General features: G+C 35.3%; 1 pseudogene; it reads right to left on the minus strand.

The window, feature by feature from the left end:
• Positions 1-1,940: 1,940 nt before the first annotated feature.
• On the minus strand, positions 1,941-2,895 carry LOC129062705 (olfactory receptor 8K3-like; annotated as a pseudogene).
• Between the last annotated feature and the right edge of the window lie 6,348 nt (positions 2,896-9,243).

Here is a 9,243-nt window from a genome sequence, read left to right on the forward strand (position 1 = left end):
TTGCTGGTGACCAGCAGGTGCACAGGATACTCACCTGCTCTCCCCATGGGCCACGTGGCCTTAGCAGGTCTCACTCTCTCTTGCCCATCTGGTGATGCACCCCCTGGTGCCTTCGTGCACTCTCCTGGGAGTACGTGATCTCGCGGCCATAGCAGGTGCAGCGCTCGTTGTTGTGTGGGCTCCACAGGCAGGCTCCGGCTCCGGGAGGGAGTCTAAAATGAACAGCAGCCCAGAACAAACTAAGCTACCTGGGTGTTTAGCAGCCACCGGCGGTCTTCACAGGACTGTACTTTGAATTGGAGCAGAAACTCTGGACACTGGCTTTTGTCTTGGTCTTGCTGAGGAGATGAGCTTTGAGACAGGACTTAACTGTTTTTCCAGGTCACGCAGCACCTGAATAAAACCTCTTTCTTTTTTCACAGCATCTGCCTCTCAAGTTCGGCTTTTGTGTCCACAAGCAACCAAAACCCCACTTTTGTTCAGCTACACCATCTATAATTTCATTGTTCCTCTGTATACAGAGTCTTTTCTTGGCTGTTTAGGTTTTTATTTATCAGCAGCTATGAGAAATTTGATTATGATGTGCCTTTACGTAGTTATTTACGTGCTGTTTTTATCCAGGGCTTGCTAATATTCTTCAATCTGAGAGTTTTGAATTTTTATCGTATCTGAAAATTTTCACAATATTTTCTTTAAATATATTGCCCACTTCTCATTCTGCCTATTTTCTCTAAGCCCCATGAAGAGAGGGGTTCTTGTTGTTCACTTTACAATATGTTTATTACCTTGAATGAATCCATTTATATAAAATCTATCTTGCATTCTTTTTAATGCCTTTTACCATGTGAGGCACTACAGATAAAATTATGAGTATAATAGCCAGAGTCCCTGGCTTTCTAAAAATAAATGTCCAGTGGAGGAGAAATGTAATTGGCTATATGAAGAATAACACAAATCTGATTTGAAATTAAATATAAGTTAATATACGAAGTATGAGCAGGCAATAGCCATCTGTTAGTGATATATTTTTTTCTCATACAAATGGCCAATGCATATATGAAAAGATGCTCAATGCCACCAATCATAAGAGAAATGCAAATTAAAACCACAATGAAATATCACCTCACACCTGTCAGAATGGTTATCATCAATAAATCAACAAACAACAAGTGCTGGTGAGGATGTGGAGAAACAGGAACCCTTGTACATTGTTAGTAGGAATGCAGACAGCTGCGGCTCCTCTGGTAAACAGTGAAGATGCATCAAAAATTAAAAATGGATCTGTCTTTTGACCCAGCAATACCACCTCTGGGAATATATGCAAATAAATCCAAAACATTAATTCAAAAGAACATAAGCACCGCTATGTTCATTGCAATGTTATGTACAATCACCAAGATATAGAAGCAGCCCAAGTGTCCATTAGTAGATGAGTGGATAAAACAACTATGCATAATTTACACAGTGGAATACTACCTGGCCATAAAAATGAAGAAAATTTTACCCTTTGCAACAGCATGGATGGACTAGAGAACATCATGCTAAAGAAAACAAGCCAGTCAAAGACAAATACCATATTATTTCACTTAGATGTAGAGTGTAATGAACACAGTGAGCTAACAAGCAATAGAAAGAGATTCATAGTTAACATGATGGCAGCCTGGGTGGGTAGGAAGATCATGGGGTGGCAGGATAGAGCAAAAAGAAAAAATGACTCATGGAAGTAGACAGCAGTGTGGTGACTGTGGAGGGAGAAGGGTATAAGGGAGTTCAATGTTAATGGAAAATATACAATAAAAATTTATTTAAAAAAGAAAATAATGTACAATTTTGTTTATTTCTGGACTCATTATGCATCTATTCTTTCTCATCCTGTAGAGGTAACAGTATAAATTTAAAGCAATGCCAGTTATTGCACACATTGGCTGATACAGAATTTGCTAGCCTATCTTACAGTGAATTTTAAGTAGAATATTTGCACACATTCTGCAAGTTCTATGTAGGGCATTCTTCACCTCTTTGTTCCTCAAACTGTAAATCAAGGGATGCAGCATGGGGATGACCAATGTGTAAAATAGAGAGGCCATTTTATCATTGTCAAATTAATGACTGGACTTAGGCTGCAGATATATAAATAACAGGCTACCATAGAATATGACTATGACTGTCAGGTGAGCTCCACAGATAGAAAAAGCCTTGTGCCTGCCCTCTGCAGAGCCCATCCTGAGGATGGCAACCAAGATCAGAATGTAGGACATAAGGACAATCAGAAGAGAATAAACCAAAGTGAAAGCTGAAAAAAAACAGAATGATCGATTTAATTTCATGTGTGTCTGAGCAGAGCAAAGATATCAATGGCAGACTATCGCAATAGAAATGCCTGATGACATGAGAACCACAAAATGATGAAATGAAAATTTTTATGGTGGTCAGCAAAGACAAAAAGAAGCTGTATAGGTAGGGTATTACCACCAGCAAATGACATAATCTTCGTGACATGATGACCCTGTAGAGCAGAGGGTTACAGATGGCCACATAACGGTCACAGGCCATTGCAGACAGAATGAGATTTTCACTAGTGACAAACATACTGAAGAAAGTGAGTTGGATAGCACACCAATTGTAGGAGATTGTATGCTGATTTACAGCTAGATTTACTAGCATTTTGGGTCCTACAGCAGTCGAACAACTGAAAGCCACGTGTCTGAGAAAGAAGTACATGGGTGTGTGTAGCCAGGAGTCTATCTTGGTGAGGATGATCAAGCCCAGGTTACCCACCATGGAGATGATGTATACAATGAGAAAAAGCCCAAATAATGGAGCTTGCAGCTCTGGGAGTTCTGTTATCCCCAGTAGAATAAATCCATTCAACATTGTTAGATTGCGTTTGTCCATCCAGGCTATTCAGGAAGTCTATAACAGGAACAAATATAAAAATAGCCATTAACTTTCATGAGTTATGACTGAGATTACCATTGTAATAAATAATTCAAGGCTTAAATTGTTCATTTATGACTTGTGCTAACTGGCTAACTAGCACTTGGCAGCTCAATTCTCTGTCTCTCTCTCTCAGCTCAGGGAAGCTCTTGACAAGTTCCTTACCTCTAACATGAAAAGCACAAAGACCAAAGACAAAAATAGGTAAAGTGGACTTTATCAAAATTTTAAAATTAAACTTTTGTGCACCAACAAATATAATCAAAAAATGAAAAGATGACCCACACAAAGAAAAAAATTGCAAATTATTTATCTAGTGAAAGCATGGTAAGGGCTTAGTCAAAGAACTTTTACTACTCAACAACAAAAAACAAACAACCCAAATTTTAAAACAGGAAAAAGATTTAAACAGAAGATACACATATTTCTTACAGAAGATAAACAAATAGCGAAAAGCACATGAAAAGATGTTCAACTTTTCTAGTCATCAAAAAAATGGAAATCAATACCACAATGAGATACCACTTTACACCTAGGATGGCAATAAAAAACAAAACAAAAACATTACAGATGCTATTGATGCTGGAAAATGTCTGGAAAGAGTAGAATTTTTGGACATTTTTGTAAGTAATGTAAAATGAAATAGCCACCATGAGAAGGATTATTCAAAGTGCCATTATTCACAAGAGTGAAAAATAGAAATAACCTACAAGTCAATGAACTGGTGAATAGGTAACACAAGGACTATGTACTTATAATAAAATATTAATAAGCTATAAAAGAGAAAAAGTATTGATGTATGCTACAACATGGATTAGCAGTTAAAACATCATGCTAAGTGAAAAAAAAACAAATAAAAACTACATATTGTACTTATTGTACAATTACTTCATGTGAAAAATCCAGAATAAGCTTATTTGTAGAGATAGAAACCAGAATATTTTGTTCAGAAACACTGAATTAATTCTTAAGAGATAGTATACTATATAGGTACATTTTTTTTCTTTTTCTTTTTTTACTGGATATGGAAAGCATTATAAATGTCATGGAATAAATTAGAGTTTTAAAAATTGTGCTCGTCTCTAAATCCCTGCTAATAAATACCAATCTTCTATATGTGAGAAAAGATATTTTTTCTCATCATTTTTAGAATTGGTATGTAAAGCACAAAACCTTTTTTACATCCTAATACTTTCATTTATATTATTTTATGTGATCTTTGAAGATGACTTGATTCTAATCTTTTAAGTCTGTTTTCTTTTTCTTCTCAAGATTTTCCAAACATATAAAAAATACAATGGATAGAGCCTAGCATTGGACATTCACTGTAAAACTGCCCTAAATATAGAGCTCATGGAAGCTAAGTCATTCACCAGTTCCGCCTCCCTCCCTACACAAAATACAGATTTCAACACTAACATAATTAACAATAAACAAAGTTTACAAGTGAGATCAATAAAATTTGCATTTGGATGCATATATTTAAACACCTCTGTAATTTTTCACTTGGAATAGAGGGAGTGTAAGAATGAGCCACTAAATAAATAAGGAGTGGAAAAGATATCTTAATTTTAGACAAAATACACATTCCTGCTTTAATCTGTATTGGTGCATATTTTAATCTTGCTTCCAGTATCTATTAAATGTGCATTCAGTCATTTAAGAGACAATTTGATGACATTTCAGACACTCTCCCAAGGCTCGTAGGTAAAGGAGAGGGTAAGGGCTCTTAGGAGGCATGCCGGTGAGACGGTGGTGCTGGCAGTGAAATCCATGATTTAATATTTTGCTTTGGCCTAACTTCCCACTAAAAGCGGTGATTTGCACATGATATTGGTGTTTTCAATGATAATTGTGAATTTGGAAAACACGGCATTATTGACAATGACAATTGGAAGGATTTTAAAGATATTGATGTAACCATTTTCATTTAAAGGTAACTGGAAAACATTATGAATATGTTATTATTTTTGGTTAAAAATTCTGAAACATATTCAATGAACTGCAAATAATAACATCAAATTTGACATCTTGATTAAGGGTCCGAGTGAAAAAAAAATCATGGCTATCTTAAGGTCTTGGGGGTGGACTTTTTTAATGCAACTCTTTTTTCAAAAGTTGGGTTTTTTTGGTTTTTTTTGTTGTTGTTGTTTGTTACAATTCAAAGAGTATACACTTAGCACATCAACATGAATGCCCAGCTTTTGTAAAAAATCTTAATAAAGATATTTACAACAGCACACTAGCCCAGAAACTTCAGTTATTGAAGCAGGTTGTTGAAGTTATGGCTAAATCACCAAGTTGGGGTATTAAAGACTAGCAGTAAAAATGGGGGAAACAAGTACAGTCTACTCATCTCTGATGAGGAATCTCTCCGTGCTCCCCATGTACTCTTAACAGAACCCAGGAAGAAGAATTTATAGGTTTTTTGGTCCTTTGAGATCCTCCCTGATGAGAAAGGATACAATTCGTTAATTATGCTTAAAGCATTTGAAAGCTTCAAACAAAGCTGATGGGACAGCTGCTATTGAAACAGTATATCTTTGTAGGCCCATATGAATAAAGTTAGGTGCTTTTCCTCAGTTTCTCTTGGTTAAGTCTTTTCTAACAACACAACCATCTGTAATGAAAATATTGTTTCTGTAGGAGAGGCATTTTAGTTTTTCTTGCAAGCCTTCGTCGTCTCCTTTAAAAGGAGTGAGGACCTAACAGAAATGTTTGGGCAGTGTTTATTGCATTGTTCTAAAATTTACAAGGGAGAATATGTGTAGCCATTTTCCCCTTATGTGTGGTGTTTTCAGTTTATTATTAAAGTATAATACACATTAACAAATACATGCATCATAAATAAATTATTACAAAATTAACACATCTGTGTAGTCAGAATCCAGATTAAACAGAAATTACAACCACCAAAATAAATTAAATAGTAGCAGGACTGGAAAAGAATTCTTCTTTCTCCTTCTTGTTATGACTGTCCCCCCAACACAAATAACTACTATTCTGACTTCTAACAGCATAAGTTATATTCACCCATATTTGTTACTTCATATGAAAGAAATTCTATACACATGTTTTCTGTGTGTCTGGGCTTTTTCACTTGATATGTTATCATAGGTATTTCTAGATTGCTTATTCTTGTTTTTGTGTACTATTCCATTTTATAAATATATCACACATTATTTATTCATTATTTTATTTTTAATTATTAGAACTGGTTTCAATTTGGAGGCTTTATGATTAATGATATTATTAACATTCTATTCAATTTTATGCTTTGAAAATAAAACTTTTTTCATATCTTTGGATATTTATAAAATAATAAAATTTGGATTTATTTAAGATAATCATTTATAAAAATATTGCCCTGATATACATGAAGATTTCCTGATAATGGTAATTAAAAACAACCACTCTCACATTCCTTGTGTCCACATCAATATTTGATCTAAAATGGCTTAATCTTGAATGTATTTCCGTTTGGGTGTAGTCAGTACACTAAAATTGCTGAGTGACAGGATATGCACTTTCAGCATTAGTAAATACTGCCAAATGGATTTTCAGAGTGGTTATATAAATGTGCATTCCCACCAGTAGTGAAAATGTTACCATAATTAGCTGACTAGTTATTAGTAAGGAAGGAAGCAAAAGGAATTGGATATGGTTGAACCTAATGGGTTGTGGAGTGTAAGCTTGCCACACCAGGAAGCGATAACTTCCCACAAGCCAGAGGAGCACAGTATTGTCTTTACATGGATTAACACCCCACTCTGACACCAGATATTGGGGGGAGCAGTGGGAGGTAAGCACATTCACAATAAAAGGCACAGGGGTGCAGGGGGAGGTCCTTGACCATAGAGACCTGGGAAAGGGATTGATTGCCTATGGGGGGTGGACCCATCAGGAGCTTGGGAAAGCCTGGGAAGTTGATTGGTTATTTTGAAAAAGCACCTAGTCCAAGACAATATAATCCAGTTCAACAGAGAAGCTCTCTCTCTCTCTCTCTCTCTCTCTCTCGCATGGAATCACACGCTCATCCTGTCAGTTTCTGTGTTCTCTCTGTAGTGACCATGCAAGACTAGCAATGATGCAGACTCCAAACATAGATTTTAGGCAGGAGCCTGGGTACAGCAGTGGCTGGGGACAGTGCCTAGCCACCTGGTGAGGACTGAGATCACTTGGCAGCCAGCTGTGGCTTCTAAAGGATTAAGCTTTAATATGAAACAGAAACTGGACACTGGCTTTTGTTTGGGTCTTGCTGAAGACATGATTGGACATTTTCCATGGTGGGACGGACAGAGATAGGACACAGGGGCAACCTTCTATTTCCACCCAAATAAACTTTGCCACACCACAATCTCCTGTGTGTGGGTCCATGAAATGCTTTTCTCCTGATCCCATGAAAGAGCCCCACTTCTACTGACAACAAAAATAGTTAAATTGCTCAATGTCTTGTCAAGATTTAATATTTTCATTATTTTCTTTGTTTCCATTCTTCATGATGTGCATGGGTATTGTGGTTTTAGTTTGCATTATCCTAATGTTAAATGAAATTGAGAACATTTTCATATGGTCAATGGAATTTTGATATTTTCTTTTGAAAAGTACTCATGCATATCTTTTGTCATTTTTTATTGTATTTCATGTCAACTATTGATTAATTTTAAGTTATTTTTATATTTTCACAAGTCCTCTGTTAAATATATATATGTCTCTCTAAATATGTAATTCTGATAAAATATCATCTGCCATTATGAGAGTTTCTATTTTCATGTTATTAATTTTGATGAACAGATTTCTTTTTCTTTATTCTTGTCCCGTTATAGGTGTCCCAATTTTTCCTCCATTGCTCTCCCCTGCCCAGCCCACCCTCTGGCTCCCACAGCCAATCCCTATCCTGTTGTCCATGTCCATGGGTCCTTCCTATACATTCCTTGACTAGATCCTTCCCCTCCTTTCTCCTATTATCCTTCTTACCCCTTCCCTTTGATTTCTTAAATTAGTTCAAGTAATCTTTTTTAATCTTATGTAGTTTTTGTTCTATGTGCTTTGTTTAAAGTTTTGTACATATTCTAGTATCACAGAGATGTTTACATCTAAAATGTCCCACTATGTTTACATCTAAAATGTTTATTGTTTGTATTTTACATGTAGACCTTTAATTCAGGTAGAATTAAAGTTATATAGAGTGTTAATAGATGTCCAGATAGTTTTCCTCCTCAACCAAAATATACAAATTACCTAATATCCTTTATTGAAAAGATCATTCTTACAGAAAATAGTGGTGCCTCTATTATAAGTTGAGTGACTATATATATAGTATAATACACATTATTACTCTTTCTGGAGTTACTCTTCTATTTCATTGATCAGCCTATCTGTCCTCAGGAAAATGGTTTTTTCTTTGTTTTTTTTTTTGTTTTCTTTTTCATTCATTTTGTTTTAATTACTCTAGCTAAAGCTACACCTGGCTCTGTAACTCCTGCAAATTTATTCTCTTTCTTCAAGATCATCTTTGCTATTTTTAGGTGTTTTGCCTTTCTGAATAAATTGTACAATTAGTTTCCAAAGTTCTAAAAGGAAGAAGTAAGAAGTAAAAGGAAGGGAAGGAGGAAGGAAGGAAGGAAAGAAGGGAGGAAGGAAGAAAAAAAAAATGACCATGCTTTGCTTTTGTGTACATGTACCAAGTGAAAGGGAGAAAGTGAAAGGCATAAAAAAGTAGAATCTCCTTTTATATTTTTTTCATTTATTTTGCCACCTGTCCTATTTCTTATTTTCATGTCTATTAAAGCATTTTTGTTCAGTTTTTATTTTCTTCTAAAGGTTCATTTTTTTCCTCTGTGATTGAAATTTATTTTAAGCTCAAGTAAAAATGGACCCAAAGGTTGAGAAATTGGTGGAAAAAATGCTACAAAAATAATAAAACTTTCAGTAGTTGAACAAAAGGTATCTGTGGCAAGAAAGATGATCTCACTTGACCATTTTGCAAGGAGTGAACCATGCAACCTTCACCACCAACTATCATGCTTGCTCTTCCTTGCTTAGAAATTATAAAACCTTTGAATAGTTTTAACTATTTTCAAATGTGTTTATTTTAATGTTATTGTTCATTACTTACATAATTGTGTTTTGTTGGGTCAACTAATACATTTCTCTAAAGGGAAAATTGGGTTCTTCAAGTTGGGATAAAAAAGTTTACAATTTTCCCATTGAACTTCATGGAATTTTAAGCTATCAGTTGCTTCTTAACAGCAGGACTTTCAGAGGCCAAAGAAAACCCTTCATGAAGATAGTTTTAAATTAATG

The sequence above is a fragment of the Pteronotus mesoamericanus genome, unplaced genomic scaffold (genome assembly GCF_021234165.1).
Source record: "Pteronotus mesoamericanus isolate MK-2021 breed Mesoamerican mustached bat unplaced genomic scaffold, CSHL_Meso_final scaffold_83, whole genome shotgun sequence".
Lineage (NCBI taxonomy): Eukaryota > Metazoa > Chordata > Mammalia > Chiroptera > Mormoopidae > Pteronotus > Pteronotus mesoamericanus.